The sequence below is a fragment of the Lactuca sativa genome, chromosome 9 (assembly GCF_002870075.4).
Source record: "Lactuca sativa cultivar Salinas chromosome 9, Lsat_Salinas_v11, whole genome shotgun sequence".
Taxonomy (NCBI): Eukaryota; Viridiplantae; Streptophyta; class Magnoliopsida; order Asterales; family Asteraceae; genus Lactuca; species Lactuca sativa.
In genome coordinates, this window is record NC_056631.2 from 7882792 (window position 1) to 7902662 (window position 19871).

The window sequence follows — 19871 nt, forward strand, 5'->3', positions numbered from 1 at the left end:
TATATATATATATATATATATATATATATATATATATATATATATATATATATATATATATATATATATATATATATATATATATATATATATATATATATATATGATGCCATGAGTAAGGTGCATCCGTGAGAAAAAGATGAAAGAACAAATTCTAACTCCAAACACAATTACTAAATCAATATTAAAATCAAGAATCCAAACCAAATTGTGATCTAGTCCTAATTGAAGCTGGAAAAAATCAAAATCTTCGAAGAAAAAATCAAAGATGGAGGCTGAGGATGACCATGAATACAAAAAGTAGTTGGAACAAATCTATAGAACCCTACAACCCCCTTCAAAGCTTTGTCCAAAAAAAATTAAAATGCAGGTCGTCTTCGTATTCTCAAACCAATCAGTTAATGAAATTTCAAGACATAACAAAAAACTCAAAATAATTAAATCCAACTTTGAACTTATATAAGCTTTGATTGTGTGTTCATCGATGCTTTCAAAACCTAGAAAAAACATAATTGAAGCTTTCAAGCACCTCCAAATCATTATACATGCGAGAAAGATGGCAAAGAGTCTCCGGTTCAGGTGCAAATTGGCCAGAGGCCAAGTCAAAATCGTTTTAACAAAGCGAACATTCAGGGAGTCTTTCAATTCTTAAATCAATGGGTTTCCCTTGATCAATTTTGAAATTAAAGGGGTTTTCTAAGTTGATGAACCTGATGAAGAACCTTGTTGCACGAAACCTCGTCTTGATTTGGAAGAGAAACGGGTTGTTAACATAATCAAAGTTGGTGACGATCGTCTTCATCAACATCAACACCAACCACCACCATACCTTCTGTGAATCAGATTTCAAGATCAGGTCATCTATTCTTCAAGAATTGGTGTATGATGTACCTTCTTTCTCTTGGTTGTTGGGATTACACAAAGAAAAGATGGGACTTCAGATACGTTTATGAGAGCTAAAGAGATGAGGTAGATGACAACAAGGGAAGAAGAAAAACGAGGGTGGGGTGTAGGTTAGGGATGAGCATGGGACGGAACCGGTACCCAACCGTACCGTTTCTGATTTTCCGAAAACCGAATTTTATCGAAAGTAAATCCCGAGTACCGAACCGAATTAACTTCATCGGTACCGATACCGGAAATGGTACCGATTTTCGGTACCAGTACCGGTGGTACCGAATCCCTAATTTCATATATTTGGAGTACCGAGTACCGTTCTATATTTTCAAATTTGGTACGGTTCGGTACCGGTTCCAGTACAGTACCGGTACGAGATCGGGATTTGGGACAAACTGCTCATCCCTAGTGTAGTTGTTTTTTCTCTGGTGGGGAGAGAGAGAGAAAGAGAGAGAGGATTGGGTGACATTTTATTTTTATTTTTTATTTTTAAATATTTAAATACCAAAATAAATAAATAAATAGAAAAAGAAATGAAAAAGGTAAAATCGGTTTTTCAAATGTATCAGGGACCAAAAAACACAGAAAAAACATTAATTTTAGACATTTCTTTCAAGTTGGAAACTTTTTAGATACTATCAAAAGTTTTTTGAATACTACATAAACAAATCTTGCAGTTTTGTCTAAATGGCCGAATCATAATTTATATAAACCATGATGTAATGCTTAGTTCCTAACATTCTTTTTATATTTTTGTGTTTTAAATTTTAATCGCATTTTGGGTTTGTTTGGCACGGAGCTTTTGGAAGCGTTTGGGAGCTTCTAGCTTTTAGCTTTTGATAAAACGCTTTAGTTTAAACAAAAAGCTTCGGTTGGTAGTACGAGCGTTTAGCTTTTAGTTTTAACAAAACGCTCTGATTCTAAAAACTACTTCATGTAGCGTTTAACAAAACGCTTATGAGCTTTTGAAATCAATTTCCATAATTACCCCTAAAAATATATTTATATATTTATTTATTTTTAATCAATTGTTGTTTTATGTAATTTTATATATTTCAAAAGCTTTCAGCTACTTTTGCCAAACATTCATACAACAAATAAAAGCTACAGCTTCCCGCTAGCAGCTAACTGCTACACGCTACCGATTATCCATTTCCAGCTAACCGCTACCCGTTTCTAGCTAACCGCTATCCGTTTCCAGCTAACAGCTATTTTTGCCAAACATGCTCTTTATATGTTGTAAGTTGTGGTTTACTATTTTATATCTAACAAAAAGCCCGACAATATATATATATATATATATATATATATATATATATATATATATATATATATATATATATATATATATATATTTCTCGTCGATCAAACAAATTGAACTAAGTAGTACAACACAACCATGAATACACTAGTGGCGTTATCCCACTTATATAATTGTAGTATATATGTGTCGTGTATGAATACAACTATGTGGCTAAAGTAATCCCACGGCCGGAGGAAGTGATGCCATTATAACCACAATCTTTTCAATGTCACATAAATGTCACATCACATTTTACCGTAAAGATATGGTTCATTGTCACACTCACAAAGTGGTACCATATTATATCATTACTTCAAAATATTAAAAAAAACATTACTCATATTATATATACAATTAAATCACAAAAACCCTTATGAACAATATACTTTCTATTTTTTAAAGTTTTGCCACAAAATTTTCAAACATTTTGCCCTTTACTCTTCAATCTTTTTAAAGTTTTGCCCTAAAAGTTTTAATACTTTGTTATTTTTAGTCTCTCTTCAACTTTTTACCATATTAGTATGTGAAGTTGACACTTTTGGTCCATCAACTTCGATATTTTCTACTGCTAGCTATAAAGGTTTTAATAGTTTGCCACTTTTGGTCCGTAGTATTTACCAAATATAACACCTCAATGTTTTGCTACATTAGTTTGTGGAATTTGCGTTTTTTGTCTCCCACCTTCGATATTCTACTATATGATCCTACTTTCCTCAAAACATTACACACACAAATTAGAAACAACAAACGAGAAAAAGAACCAAAGAAACACCAAAATATGTAAATACAAAAAAAAAAATCGGACCGCTGCAAAGCACGGATTACCTTCTAGTTAACATAAAACCATACATCATAGTTTTATGAGTAAATTACACAAATCGTCTCTCGTGCAAGTGTCAAAATGCACGTTTAGTCCTTATTTTCAAAAATTAACTCGGACAATTCATACTTTACAACATGCACGATTCATCCCTGACCGACTGGAATTGACTGTAATGCCCTTATCTATTTTTTTTCCATTTATTTTTTCAGGTGTTTACTGATTTTTAGTTTTTTTTTATTAAAAAGGAAATTTAAATGGGACCCACATTTTTATACCTTACCCTTTTCAATTTTCCACCGTCAACCCACTAGTTGTCTATTGTTCCCTTCTTCCATCTCCATTTCATAAGCTCCATTAATGCAATGTGAGCTTCTTGACGTGAAATAAGCCTTGTTATAAGTTTTACTACATTTTTCTCTTGTTCAGACCTTAACATTTGAAAGGTGGCAAGTAATTCCCAGCTGTGTCACAGATCAAATGGAATGGATCGAGGATAAAAGCAGTTGTTTCCCAAACAGGGCAGTAGTTTCTCTTAAACATTTTATCAATCAAACACCTTGTGTGCGTGATTCTCATTGACATGAAACTTAGCACACCAGTCCTTGGTTTTCAGTCGAAGCTCCTCCCAGAGTGGTAAACATTGACCGATTATTGCTTTTTCTTTCTCAGTCTCTTGATCCATCCCTTTGATTAACCAAACCAACGAATGAAGTGCCCCTAATTCGTTCCAGAAATAAGACCTCATTGTTTCTTTAATCTCCTTCCCGATTTGATTAATCAGAGCACACCCGTTGTCCCTTCTTCCTCCTTGCTCTCTTCTTACAGCACCCTCCATCGAGTTCTCCCTTTTTCCATCTTCTGAATCGCACACAAATACTTCCTCTGTTTTCCCTCTGATCGAACATAACTCTCAAAATACCCAAACCTTTTTTGCGTCAGTGTTTAATTCAACAAGAAATGAGATTAGGTCCCCCACACCCTCTGAATCCATTTCGGAATTAATATGATGGTATAAGGTGGCTTAATAGAGGTGTGGTGGAGAAGACTATGAATAAAGCACGGGGTTGCAGATGAGGGAAGAAGTCTGCAATTTTCGCTTTCCCCTCTTCTCTCTTTTCTCATCAAAAAGGAATCAGTGTAAAATAGGAGAATCAGTGAGAAAGAAAGCTCCACATGAGCACATCCCTCTTCATTATTATTTACAAATTTATTATTATCTAGATATCTATATACAAAATTAAAAGAAAATGAAACAAAAAAATAGAAAGCAAGATAGAAGGGAGAGAAAAGAGTTAAATTGAGAAAAGGAAATTAAATACATACATTTGTCGGAAATAGAAGTTAAAGGAATTGGTTTTAATATATAAAAAGAATTAGATTTCCAAAGAAAAATAAAGGGGGAAAGAAATAAAAAAATAGAGAAAAAAAGAAGAAGGTATGACCAAAATTTACCACATTGCAGTCAAGTTCGCACCCAAACCGCAGTGAGGGGCGGTGTTCGCTGCCTAGGCGGCAATGGTATATTCCCTCTACCGTAAAAAAGTTGAAATTCATCTATATATTGAAATTCATCTATAACATGGTTAAGTTTAAAAAAAACTAGAATTCGGTCAGAAGGCCATCAAACTGATGGATCACTCGGATGTTTAGATTGCTTATTTGATTGTTTGAATTGCATGAATTAAAACGTGTTTAGTAACTTACTACTAAGTTAAGTTATTTGAAAGTGTTTATTTAAGTTACAAGGAATTTGTTATTTCATCATTTTTAATCCAAAATTTTATTTTTGATATTTTACATATATAAACATAGTTTACTAAACAATCAAAAGGATGCTTTTGAATATATATTCAATATACAAAATGATATAGAAAAAAAAAATTAGATACAAATTAGAAAGTTACTCTCCCGGCTTCGCGGAAAAGTCTATTTATATGAATCATTATTATAGACAAAACACACACTTGCCCTGTTGTTGATGCAAGCACCTCCGTTAAGGTGTTGTTTGTTTTTTCTGAGACAAAATGTCTACAGTCTGCGGACAACATCCGCGGATCTCTGTGGATCTCTACAGTAAAAAAGGTGGACCAAACGTTTGCAGTTTGAAAGAAGAAAATTGTTTGTTTTTTAACATCTGCAGACTGCTAGAATAAGCTACAATTAAATTAAACTGATTATTTGAAAAAAAATAAAAAGTTTTTCAATAATTTTATAACTTTATTATAGATAATTAACAAATATAGATCAACTTTTATGTATTATTGTAAAAAAAAAATGAAAATAAAATGGTACGAATTAACATATATATTTGATAAAAACCAACAAACTTTGGTTGCAAAGTTATACCTAAACATTGTAATTATGGATAAAAAAAATTGAACACATAAAATGGATGGAAATAAACTTTGATTCTAAATGAAAATTTCAAAATTTTCATTTTACTTTTTCAAAATCAATTAAAAACTAGCCATAAATATTTTTCCCTTAAAATAAATGATACCGCATTAAATAATGTTTTAAAAAAATTGGCATAAAAATATAAGACAATATTAAGATTTTTTTCATATCTTATATTTACAGCTCCAACGACCATTATTGTAATTAAATCTTTATTTATAAATTTATCACAAAGGTTATGATTATGTCATCGAACTTTTTTTCCTTAAGTAGTGTAACTTTTTTTTTTTCCAAATTGTTTATCATTGATAAAATTGGAATAAATCTAAGTTTAAAAAAACAAAGAAATACATGTTTTTTAGGCTAGAAGACGCCTAAAGAGGTTTGAAGACTCATATCAAGAAGAGGATGTGCAGACCTTGTTAGGTCTGTAGTCTTCTAAAAAACAAACAGTCTGCGAAACATAATGTCTGTGTGTGGTCTGTACGATGCAGGCAAAAGAGACTAAGAAAATCTACAGACAAAAAACAAACAACACCTAAGTTTAATGATCTGAAATTAATCTCTTAATCTATCATTGGCTGACAACGATGGTGAGGAGGTGTTGAGGAGTGAGGTGAGCCATCGATTGAGCATAACATCGGTCGACCCATTCGTGTCGTAACATCATAGAAGGGTGCGAAGCCATAATCGGCGACGATAACCCTAACCTAACCAGCGACGGTCGACATAACTTCTCCGTTATAAGCTCGTTTCCAACGATCCTTTTATCCACGGAAAGGTAATGAGAAGACCTACACTTCTATCAACTCATACCATCCTTAAGACCTTTCGAACAAAAAGCTAATTTCCACAAAATCCCGAATTGACACTTTACCGAAATACCCCTAGGCTCCAAAACATGAACCAAACACCTATATCACTTTAAATACATCACTCGCATCCAAATGGGCCAACATCCCACCTTTTCAAAGGTCCTAATCCTTATGATAACTGATGATAGGGCCACGACCCCGAATGATGAAGCGATTAGAAACCGTGTGTTACACAGTATTTAGCAAAGTGGTTTCCGATACCACATTTGTGACAAATAACCTTAGGTTTGATTGAGTTCAGAACGTATTGAGGTTCTGAAGAACGATTTAGAATGTTGGGTCGGTATACTGGTGGATTTTCAATAGTTTTAGGGTAAGGTTGAGGATTGCTTTGGCGAGGAGCTTGAAATCTGTTTTAGGAAGGTTTTTTATTAGGATTACAAGGACGTTTGTACTTCATAGATAGAAGTGCAAACTCTTGCTGAAAACGAAGTTCAGAATCAACGATTTCTGGATCAATGTCTTCTTTGTGCGGGTAGTTCGGAATTGGAGGAACAGGTGTGACAGGTGGAATGGTTCGTGTAGGTTAAACAAGTGGGATGACTCCAAAATGATCTGAAACAGACGGGTTCGGAATCAGTGGATTGACTAAGCTAACTAAAGCGAGAGGACCTCCTGAAAGTTCTCTCAACATTTGAGCAACGTTGGATTCATGACCTTGAAGTTCATCAAATAACTGATAGAGCTTTAGTTTCTTCAGAGACCCATTAATCTGAAAACATACCTTTACGTTTCCCCATCCTTTTCCTAAGTTGTTGATGAACTTGAGTTGTACTCGAGTGGATTTCAGACTACTCCATGTTCCGTCATTTTACTTCACCATGATCCTATACCAATTTGAGGCAGAGACTATAGATTCACCAGGAGTTATAGTGAAGGTGTCGAAGTCTTTAACAACAGATGTCAAACGCTTATACTTTATGTTCTCTGAAGCTTTAAACAGATCTTGTAGTGTATCCCAAATCTCCTTTGCAGATTTGCATAACCTAATGTGCTCAAAGAGAAATGGAGGTATACCAAAAGCCATTTCAGAGAAGGCGACTTGATCTGCGTGAGGCTTCTCGATGTCTGATGCATTCAATGGTGCTTGTTGAGCCTCATATTGGGCCATGAATGTGGAAAAAGAATCTCTAACCACTTGTCTTACTGGAACACAATGACCTTCTTTCACTAATCTCCATATTTCTTCACCTTTTTCATTACCAATTAAACACCTCTCCATTCTAACTTTCCAGTGATCATACTCTTCAACAACTAGCAATGGGAAAGCAATGGGAAACCCATGTTATTTGTTATTTGCATTGAGTACATTTGTTGAGATTGATTAGAAGAAGCCATTGAAGTTAAGATATTAGAGCTGAAGTGGTATATAGAAGAACTTTTATCCTGAACACATAAACAATTGAGATACCAAGGTAATCTTCAACCAACTATAATATGTTCTTATAGATTCAAAGGACAACCACCTAGGCTCTGATACCAATTGTGAAAACAAGGATCTACTCGGACAAGGTTTGAAAACTCAAACCTTGAATTAACTTAAGATCAATGTCTATTAATAATAAATATCTAGTCAACTGATAAATCAGTCTTGTCTCGAAATTAAGAAGTTCAACAAAGTGATCAAAGTGAATAAATAATAAGTATGAATAGTGTAAAGAGATTCAAGAACATTAAGAATGTTAGAGATAATGATTGCCCGAATGATTCTTGATATTAATGAGAAATGTGGAACGACCATTCATTGGTCTTGTACATGCCGCTTACCAAAGCATTTTGTTGATCTTTATGAAACTTCTCTAAAATCTAAAGAAAAATAATATATCAAAACAAATTTTATTCAAAGTGATATTCATGAAGATCAACCTGAAATGACAGATTTGGATGTTGTCGATTTTCTTGTCTACCCAGAAGGGACAAGTGGTGATATGGATGGTGATTGAAGAATATTGTGTAGTTTTGTTTCATGACATTTATTATATTTTTATGTCATATGTCGAATGTTTCTTATGTTTTATTTACTTATTGAAAAGAAATATGAATATTCGTAAAAGAAATAAGGAAGATATATTTCTTGCAGACAATGCAATAACATTCTGCTTACTTATCAATTAGAGAAGCAAATGTTAATATAATAACAGGTAATGCAAAAATGATTAAAGGGTCCGGAAGAGCAAATATAGTATTACCATAAGTGACAATAATTACAATTGGTGATGCATTATTAAAATCATCAAGAAAATTATTAAGTTTTAAGGATATTCAGTCTAATGGATATCCTATTGAAACAACTAATGATAGTAATAAAAATTATCTCAACATTACAAAAATGATATCGGATAAGAAAAGTTTTTTGGAAAAATTACATGTATTGTCCTCCGGATTGTACTATACAAATATTACAATGATTCATGCTATTGAAAATATTACAATGATTCATGTTATTGAAAATAAAAACGGTATGATATTACCTTCATAGTTTGGCATGACCGGTTGGGCCATCCCAGATCTGTTATGGTATATAGAATAAATGAAACTTCAAGTGGTCATTCCTTGAAAACCAGAAGATTTTTCAAGATAATTGTGACATCCCCAAAATCTCGGCCAGAAAAGACCGATTTTCATTTATGCTTTTAAATATTTTCAGAGTAAATCCATTTGATTTGAAAGAGTTGCGGAATTTGTTCCCAAAACAAAACATGATAAAATAATATTTATCAAAGCATTTCATCAAGAGATGCATTTCATTATATAATCAAAACTCGGGATGTCATGTTCCGATACAGACCATAAAGCATAAACGATAAACATTACAAGTCATTCAACAAATATATACATATACAGACTTGTAAACAAAACAACAAGATGATCCATCCATCTTACGCCCTTGTGCCACTTCCTGTAATACAAATAAAACTGAGTGGGTCAGGCTTGGGAGCCTGGTGAGCATATAGGGTTTTCAACCCACAATAAATAAGTTATATTTAATTTCACCAACCAAACACTATCCCGATTACCCGTTCCCGTTATCCTCACTTTACGTCCCTAAAACAACTATCTCAAGGGACCTAATCTAGGATTTTCATCGGGACGGACATCACTGCGAAGGGGTTTCCTCAACAATAGATATCCTAAAGGCAACCATGAGGGGGATAGAGTACACCGGTGAACACATCGTTCACAACACCTACAGGTTATGAACCTGCTAGCGTTCCACTGGACTGTCTAGAAAGAGTCCGTGGTCGTTATCCATACTCCGCTGAATAACTAGATCAACAACAACAACAACGAGGCCTCTCATCTGTTTATTACACACCAACTATCTACCCATGTTCTACCCAACATATTAGTAGATAAAAATATACATTTGTATACATAGTTTAAAGAAAACCTGTATAGCATGCTTTAATCAACACATATATCACATAACAGATGAGGCACACACACACATAACACATATCTCATAAAGAAATAAGCAGATCTATAAGATAGAAGAGAGTGAATACTCATTCACACATAACACAACCAAATATATACACATAGCACGTATTTTTATATAAAATACTTCGTATTATTGTATTAGAAGAAATAACTACACACTCACTTGATCAGAAGACGATCCGACAGCACTACGGCTTATAGAAGTAGTATTCCTCAGCAGATCTGGAAGATCTTCACAAAAATCGACTTTTCGCGGGCAGAGCTTCGACTCGGGAACCGCGCTTCTCGGGATCTTCGGGATCTCGGGACTTGTCTCGGGGCTAGAGTATGATACCGGGGCTTCGGGGTATTTCTGGCACGCAAAACGGTGAAAAACGGGAGAGAGAAGAGAAGAAATGAACAAGATAGCCGGCTGCCTTCGGATCCTTTATATAGAGGCTGGAGCCTCGGAGTACGCGGGGCGTACAGGCGTACGCAGCGCGTACGCGTCCGAAATCGTCACTGCATGCGTCATCCGAAGTGTCGACACTATGCGGAGTACGCGATAGCGTACTCACGTACGCGGGGCGTACCTTGGATCAGACGGGTGACTCGGCTTCGGATAATGCCTCCGATTTTGATTTAAAAATAAATACAAAATGATTAATAAACTTCGGAAATTCATAACTTCTTCATACGAACTCCGTTTTCGACGTTCTTTATATCCACGGAAAGGTGAGACCATGCTCTACGACTTTCGTTTAGACCCCGTCGGCTAATTTTGACTTTATTTTTTATTAATTATTTTTAATAGGCCGCGACAGAAACTTTCGTTATAAATTCATAACTTCTTCGTTTGATGTCCGTTCTCGCCTAACTTTTTATCGCTTCGATACCAACAATGAGATCTTCGATTCTCATTTAGATTGCTTCGGCTAACAACCGCTCGATCTCAATTCGAGTATTTCAGGCTGTATACCGCTAAGCCGGAACTTCGATAAATCATAACTTCCTCATACGAAGTCAGATTTGGGCGTTCTATATATATTCGGAAACCTCATTCCGACTACTACAACATTAACCAAAGATATTAAGTTTATTTTACACTTAAATTTTGACGCTTATTTTTATTCTTAATTAATCAGACCACATAATTAAGCAATTAATCACAAAACACATAATACTCAAATAATACAATCTTATTATTTCAAAACGGGTTACAAAGGTTAACCTAGACTATTATATTGCTAAAAACGGCAAGCCCGGAAACACAGGCGTTACAATTCTCTCCACCTTAGAATGATTCCGTCCCCGGAATCACACATCAACAAACAAATGCGGATAGCGACCCATCATGTCACTCTCCGTCTCCCAGGTGAGATTCGGCCCATTCGTGTGTTTCCATCGGACAAGCACTAACCCAACCATCTTGCGTCGCAATTTCTTAGTCTTTCGGTCAACAATTGCCTCTGGTTCTTCAATCAACCTTTTGTTCTCATCAATTCTCAATTCAGAAATTGGAATTATGTCGGGAACTTCTCCCGTGAACTTCCTCAAATAACACACATGAAAAGTGTTATGAATTCCATTCAGTTCTTCTGGTAGTTCGAGCTTGTAAGCTTGGTTCCCAATCCTCTGAAGAACTTTAAACGGTCCAATAAACCTTGGACTCAACTTTCCCCTTTTACCAAATCTTATAAGTCCCTTCCACGGCGAGACTTTAAGCAAAACCGAATCCCCAACCTCAAAAGTTATCGGTCTTCGCTTTTTGTCAGCATAGCTCTTTTGACGATCCTGAGCCGCTAACATTCTTTCCCTAATTATTTTCAACTTTTCAGCAGTTTGATGAACCAACTCCGGTCCCATAAACTGCTTTTCCCCAGCCTCAAGCCAACAAGACGGCGTACGACACTTCTGTCCATACAAAGCTTGGTAAGGTGCCATCTTAATGCTCGAGTGAAAACTATTATTATAGGAAAACTCTACCAACGGTAAATGTTCATCCCAATTACCTAGGAATTCCAGAGTACATGCTCTCAGCATATCTTCAAGTGTTTGTATCGTTCGTTCGCTCTGACCATCAGTCTGCGGATGGTAAGCTGTACTTAAACACAACTTGGTACCCAATTCCTCTTGTAGACTTTTCCAAAACCTCGATGTGAAACGGCTATCACGATCCGACACAATCGTTAACGGAACACCGTGAAGCCTCACAATTTCCTTCACGTAAGAATTCGCAAGCTTCTCCATAGACCATTTCTCCCTGGCCGATATGAAATGCGCACTCTTAGTGAATCGATCAACGACCACCCAAATCATGTCGTGACCATTCTTTGTTCTGGGCAGTTTAGTGACAAAATCCATAGCAATGTCTTCCCACTTACCCATAGGCACAGGCAAAGGTTCTAAACTCCCGTACGGTTTCTGATGTTGTGTCTTGACTCTTGCACAAGTCACACACTCGGCCACATACTTTGCAACATCAAGCTTCATCGTCGGCCACCAGTAGTAGGGTTTCAGGTCCCTATACATTTTAGTGCTACCCGGATGAATCGAGTACATGGTCTTGTGAGCTTCTTCCATCAGAAGATCTCTGACTCCTCCTGTCTTAGGTATCCAAATCCGATCTTGGAACACCTTCAGTCCATGACTGTTTACACCGAACACCAACGTTTTACCCAAACGTTCCTCCTTTCTGTCATTCTTCTCAGAAGCTTCGCTCTGAGCTTTCTTTATACTTTCCAAAATAGTTGAGACAACTTCAATTCTCAACGCTCTTGGCCTTTTCCTTTCGGGATTGACTTTCCGACTGAGAGCATCAGCAACAACATTAGCTTTACCGGGGTGGTAAAGTATCTCGCAGTCATAGTCTTTAAGTAATTCTAGCCAGCGTCGTTGCCTCATATTCAATTCTTTCTGATTAAAGAGGTATTGGAGACTCTTATGATCAGTGAAAAGTTTGCACTTCGTGCCATAGAGGTAATGCCTCCATATTTTCAGAGCGAAAACTACCGCTGCCAACTCTAAATCATGAGTCGGGTAGTTCTTTTCATGCTCTTTCAGCTGTCGAGACGCATATGCTATCACCTTTTCTCTTTGGGTCAAAACACAACCCAAACCAACACCAGACGCATCGCTATAGACAGCGAAGTCTTCAACTCCATTGGGTAGAGAAAGTATCGGTGCCTCGCATAGCTTCTCCTTTAGCTTCTCAAATGCTTCCTTATGCTTCTCACCCCAAGCATAAGTAGCTCCTTTGTGGGTCAAAGCTGACAATGGACTAGCGATCGAAGAAAAGCCTTGGATAAAACTTCGGTAATATCCGGCTAATCCTAAAAAGCTTCGAATCTCCGTGGGACTTTTCGGTTGTTCCCACTTCGTCACAGCTTCGATCTTCGTTGGATCAACCATTATCCCTTCTTGGTTGACCACGTGACCCAAGAATTGGACTTCACGAATCCAAAAATCACATTTGGAGAACTTAGCATACAGCTTCTCCTTCTTCAAGACTTCTAACACTTCTCGCAAGTGTCTGCCATGCTCCTCCTGGCTTTTCGAGTAAATCAGAATGTCGTCTATAAACACTATCACGGATTTATCAAGGAACGGGTTACAAACCCTATTCATCAAATCCATGAACGCTGCTGGAGCATTGGTTAGTCCAAACGACATAACCAAGAACTCGTAGTGTCCATATCTAGTTCTGAATGCAGTCTTCTCGATATCTTGCTCTCTTACTTTTAGCTGATGATATCCTGACCTAAGATCGATCTTCGAGAAATAGCTCGAACCTTGCAATTGATCAAACAGGTCATCAATCCTCGGCAACGGATATCTATTCTTTATTGTTGCCTTGTTCAGCTCTCTGTAATCGATGCACATTCTCATACTTCCATCTTTCTTCTTTACAAATAACACCGGAGCTCCCCAGGGCGATGAACTAGGTCTAATGAAACCTTTGTCCAATAACTCCTGAAGTTGCATCATCAGCTCCTTCATCTCCGTCGGTGCTAATCGATAAGGTGCTTTTGCAATTGGTGTCGTTCCTGGCAACAAGTCAATACGGAATTCCACTTGTCGATCAGGCGGTAATCCAGGAAGATCTTCGGGAAATACTTCCGGATAATCACACACAATTGGAATATTCTGCATCACCTTCTTTTCCTTCTTAGAATCAATCACGAATGCTAAATACGATGTACACCCCTTGGTCAAACATTTTCTGGCTTTCATCAATGAAATGATTCCAGAATTCACTCTGCGTTTATCTCCATACACCATAAACGAATCTTTCCCAGGCGGGTTTACTTTGACTATTTTCTTCTTGCATAAAATTTCGGCGTCGTTGGCGCTAAGCCAATCCATTCCCAATACGATGTCGAAACCATTAAGTTCGATAGGCAATAATTCCTCGTGGAACTTATTCCCATTTAGATCAATTAAGATGTTTTTCATGCGATAGCTAACAGGTACAAACTTGCCACTAGCAACTTCGACTAATAAAGCATTATCTAGTCTAACAACAGGCAAAGCTAGCTTTCTACCAAATTCATGCGATATAAAGGAGTAGTTGGCTCCAGAATCAAATAAAATTTGGGCAGGCAATTTGTTAACGAGAAAGGTACCTGAAGCGAGATCAGCTTCATCTTTAGCAGCTTCCAGTGTCATCTGGAATGCTCTCGCCTTTGGCTTTGGCGGAATGTTGGGTCTTGCTGCTTCCTTCTTTTTCGGACAATCCCTTGAGATGTGCCCCTCCTCACCACAACCATAACAAACATTCTTGGTGAAAGTGCAGTCGTTGGCATAATGCCCTGGCTTTCCACATTTGAAGCATGTGGTTTCCCCGCCACACTTCCCATGATGCTTCTTCTTGCACTTGTCGCACCATTTCGCCTCTACCTTTCCTCCACTTCCTCTCGAACTAGACTTCGAGAATTTACTTTTCTTGCTGGACCCTGAAAATCCATCGATTTTCCTTTTCTCGCCAACCTCTGACCTTTCCAGACCTTTTTCCCTGATCTGGGTCTCAACATTTCTAGCAGCCCAGATGGCGGCTTTCAATGTGGTCGCTTGCTTAACCATTGGACCATAGTCCGCTGGTAGTCCAAGGGCAAACTTGTTGACCTTAGAGAGTTCTGTAGGCACCAAATATGGGATAAACTTCATCTTTTCTGTGAAACTTGCAGCGTATTCAGTAACGCTCAATTTCCCTTTCTTCAAATTCTGAAACTCATTACTGATTTCCAGAAGGTCCTGCTCGGAGCAGTATTGCATTTTTAGTTGTTCCACAAAGTCTTCCCAAGACATTTTGCTTGCTTCTCCCTTGGGCATAGAGTCAGCTAACAGCTTCCACCAACTCAACACGCCAGATTTTAGCAGAGGGATCGCAAGAGCGGTCTTCTGCCTGTTGCTGCATTCGCAACTTTCAAACATAGTCTCCATTTCGGAGACCCAATCCATAACTTGCACCGGCGTCGGGCTTCCGGATAAACATGGTGGTTTGGATGCCATGAAATCCTTATACTTGCACCCACGACCATCATTTCCTCCATACTGGTTATTGCGTCTAACCACTGGTTGTTCGTCTTGACCAATGATTCCACTAAAGTTTTCTCCTTCAGACTGCCCTCCATTCTCCTCGGGCTCTTCCGCTTGAATTGACGGTTCTTCATGATTCTGCCTAAGCAGGCGTCTTGTTTCTTCCATCTGACGATCCAACATCATTTGAATCATCATTTGTACACCAGCCATTGTTATCGGCTCAGGTGCATCAGCTACGACAGGTACTTGTTGAATTACAGGTGGTTGATTCCTGTTTTCATCAGCGTTTCCAACGCCACTCCTTGTTCTCACCATTTTGATCTACACACCGAATTATTTCACCTTATTACTCCAAACGATTACATGCTAGTTCTAATATCGTATACATACGCTTAGAATCCTAAACACATAAACCTTCAGATCCGGTTGGCAACAAACCGTAGATCCGAACAAACAATATCATATATGGCAACATATAACATTTAGCACATAAAAACATTTTAGGCAACCTTCCTAAAATAAACTAGTGCTCGTGTCTAAAATTTATCAGACACACATCTCACAATCTCCACTTAGCACTCTAAGTTTAAGTCTAGAAATCCTACAAATTCCTAGTTCGCTTAAACTAATGCTCTGATACCAACTGTGACATCGCCAAAATCTCGGCCAGAAAAGACCGATTTTCATTTATGCTTTTAAATATTTTCAGAGTAAATCCATTTGATTTGAAAGAGTTGCGGAATTTGTTCCCAAAACAAAACATGATAAAATAATATTTATCAAAGCATTTCATCAAGAGATGCATTTCATTATATAATCAAAACTCGGGATGTCATGTTCCGATACAGACCATAAAGCATAAACGATAAACATTACAAGTCATTCAACAAATATATACATATACAGACTTGTAAACAAAACAACAAGATGATCCATCCATCTTACGCCCTTGTGCCACTTCCTGTAATACAAATAAAACTGAGTGGGTCAGGCTTGGGAGCCTGGTGAGCATATAGGGTTTTCAACCCACAATAAATAAGTTATATTTAATTTCACCAACCAAACACTATCCCGATTACCCGTTCCCGTTATCCTCACTTTACGTCCCTAAAACAACTATCTCAAGGGACCTAATCTAGGATTTTCATCGGGACGGACATCACTGCGAAGGGGTTTCCTCAACAATAGATATCCTAAAGGCAACCATGAGGGGGATAGAGTACACCGGTGAACACATCGTTCACAACACCTACAGGTTATGAACCTGCTAGCGTTCCACTGGACTGTCTAGAAAGAGTCCGTGGTCGTTATCCATACTCCGCTGAATAACTAGATCAACAACAACAACAACGAGGCCTCTCATCTGTTTATTACACACCAACTATCTACCCATGTTCTACCCAACATATTAGTAGATAAAAATATACATTTGTATACATAGTTTAAAGAAAACCTGTATAGCATGCTTTAATCAACACATATATCACATAACAGATGAGGCACACACACACATAACACATATCTCATAAAGAAATAAGCAGATCTATAAGATAGAAGAGAGTGAATACTCATTCACACATAACACAACCAAATATATACACATAGCACGTATTTTTATATAAAATACTTCGTATTATTGTATTAGAAGAAATAACTACACACTCACTTGATCAGAAGACGATCCGACAGCACTACGGCTTATAGAAGTAGTATTCCTCAGCAGATCTGGAAGATCTTCACAAAAATCGACTTTTCGCGGGCAGAGCTTCGACTCGGGAACCGCGCTTCTCGGGATCTTCGGGATCTCGGGACTTGTCTCGGGGCTAGAGTATGATACCGGGGCTTCGGGGTATTTCTGGCACGCAAAACGGTGAAAAACGGGAGAGAGAAGAGAAGAAATGAACAAGATAGCCGGCTGCCTTCGGATCCTTTATATAGAGGCTGGAGCCTCGGAGTACGCGGGGCGTACAGGCGTACGCAGCGCGTACGCGTCCGAAATCGTCACTGCATGCGTCATCCGAAGTGTCGACACTATGCGGAGTACGCGATAGCGTACTCACGTACGCGGGGCGTACCTTGGATCAGACGGGTGACTCGGCTTCGGATAATGCCTCCGATTTTGATTTAAAAATAAATACAAAATGATTAATAAACTTCGGAAATTCATAACTTCTTCATACGAACTCCGTTTTCGACGTTCTTTATATCCACGGAAAGGTGAGACCATGCTCTACGACTTTCGTTTAGACTCCGTCGGCTAATTTTGACTTTATTTTTTATTAATTATTTTTAATAGGCCGCGACAGAAACTTTCGTTATAAATTCATAACTTCTTCGTTTGATGTCCGTTCTCGCCTAACTTTTTATCGCTTCGATACCAACAATGAGATCTTCGATTCTCATTTAGATTGCTTCGGCTAACAACCGCTCGATCTCAATTCGAGTATTTCAGGCTGTATACCGCTAAGCCGGAACTTCGATAAATCATAACTTCCTCATACGAAGTCAGATTTGGGCGTTCTATATATATTCGGAAACCTCATTCCGACTACTACAACATTAACCAAAGATATTAAGTTTATTTTACACTTAAATTTTGACGCTTATTTTTATTCTTAATTAATCAGACCACATAATTAAGCAATTAATCACAAAACACATAATACTCAAATAATACAATCTTATTATTTCAAAACGGGTTACAAAGGTTAACCTAGACTATTATATTGCTAAAAACGGCAAGCCCGGAAACACAGGCGTTACAATAATGAATTGTGTTGCATGCTCTTAAGGAAAATTAATTTCCAGTCCATCATTGAACAAAATTGGGTATGAAAGTCTTAGTTTCTTACAAAGAATTCAAGAGGATATATATGGACTAATTCATCTAACACTATGTGGACCATTTAGATATTTTATGGTTTTAATTGATGAGTCAACTAGATGGTCACATGTGTGCTTGTTGTCTAGCTGTAATTTGGTTTTTGCAATATTACTTGCATAAATAATCAGCCCAAGGGCACATTTCACGATTACCCAATTAAGATAATTCGACTTGACAATGTTGCAAAATTTTCATTGCATGCTATTAACGATTATTGCATGTCGATTGGATTGAACATCCTGTTACACATGTTCGTACGGAAAATGGTCTAATTGATCAATTAATCAAACACCTTTAATTAACTGCAAGACCATTACTAATGCATTATAGACTTTCTAATCAACATAAGGGCATGAAATTTTACATGCAACATCACTTATATGCATAATGCCAATTAGTTATCATGAGTTCTCCCCTATTCAACTGGTTTGCGGTCAGGAACCAAATATTTACCATCCAAGGATGTTTGGATGTACAATTTATGTACCCATTTCTCCACCTCACTTCACAAAAATGGGTCCTCGAGAAGAATGAGAATTTATGTTGGTTATGAATCTCCATCTATAGTAAAATATTTAAAATCGTCAACTAAAGATTTATTTACAACTATATTTGATGATTAATATTTTGATGAATCATATTTTCCAACATTAGGGTGAGAAATAAAGAAGCTGGAAAATAAAATTTCTTAAAAGGAATTATCACTTTCAGTTTTAGATCATCGTTCGAGTCAATGTGAACTTGAAATAAAAAAGATAATTCCTTTACAAAATGTAGCAAATCAATTGCCAGAAGCATTTACTGACCCTAAGTGAGTAACAAAGTCTCATTTACCAGTTATACATACTCCAGTTAGAATTTATATCCTACAGGAAAAAAATACAACTACAAATGAATCTTAGGCACGCCTGAAGCGTGGAAGATCAGCCGGTTCCAAAGATAAAAATCCTCGAAAATGAATTGGAGCAAATACAATTGATGGTCCAAAAGAGAAAACAAAATCTCTTGAAAAGATTAATGAAGCTCTAGAAGAGCCCAATGACATAACAAAAGAATATAAGGTACCTGAAAAAAATGAAAATGATGAGATCTCAATAAATTATGTCATCACAGAAATAAGATGGAACCAACATAAGACAGAAGTCGACGATAATTTTTCATATTATGTTCCGCGCTCGATTATAAAGAAAATGATGATCTTGAACCTAAATCTATTGAGAAATGTATGAATAGAAAATATTGGCCAAAATGGAAAGATGAAATAAATAAAGAGCTTAATTGTCTTACCTAATGAAAAGTTTTTGGACATGTAGTCTATACACCAAATAGAGTAAGAACAGTGGGACACGAATGGGTATTTGTGCACAAAAGAAACGAGAAAAAAATGAAGTTGTGAGATATAAAGCAATACTTGTTGCACAAGGTTTTACCCAAAGGCCCGAAATTGATTATGAAGAAACGTATTCTCCTGTAGTTGATGCAATTACATTCAGTTATTTTATAAGTTTAACAACATATGCAAAACTTGTATGGTACTAAATGTACAATCTTAACAGATCATAAGAGTATATAGCATATCTTCAAACAAAAAGAACTCAACATGAGGCAACACAGGTGGGTCGAACTGCTAAATGATTACGACTGTGAAATTCGTTATCACCCTGGCAAGGCTAATGTAGTGGCAGACGCTCTGAGTCGGAAAGAGCATGAGAAACCTAGACGTGCGTGTGC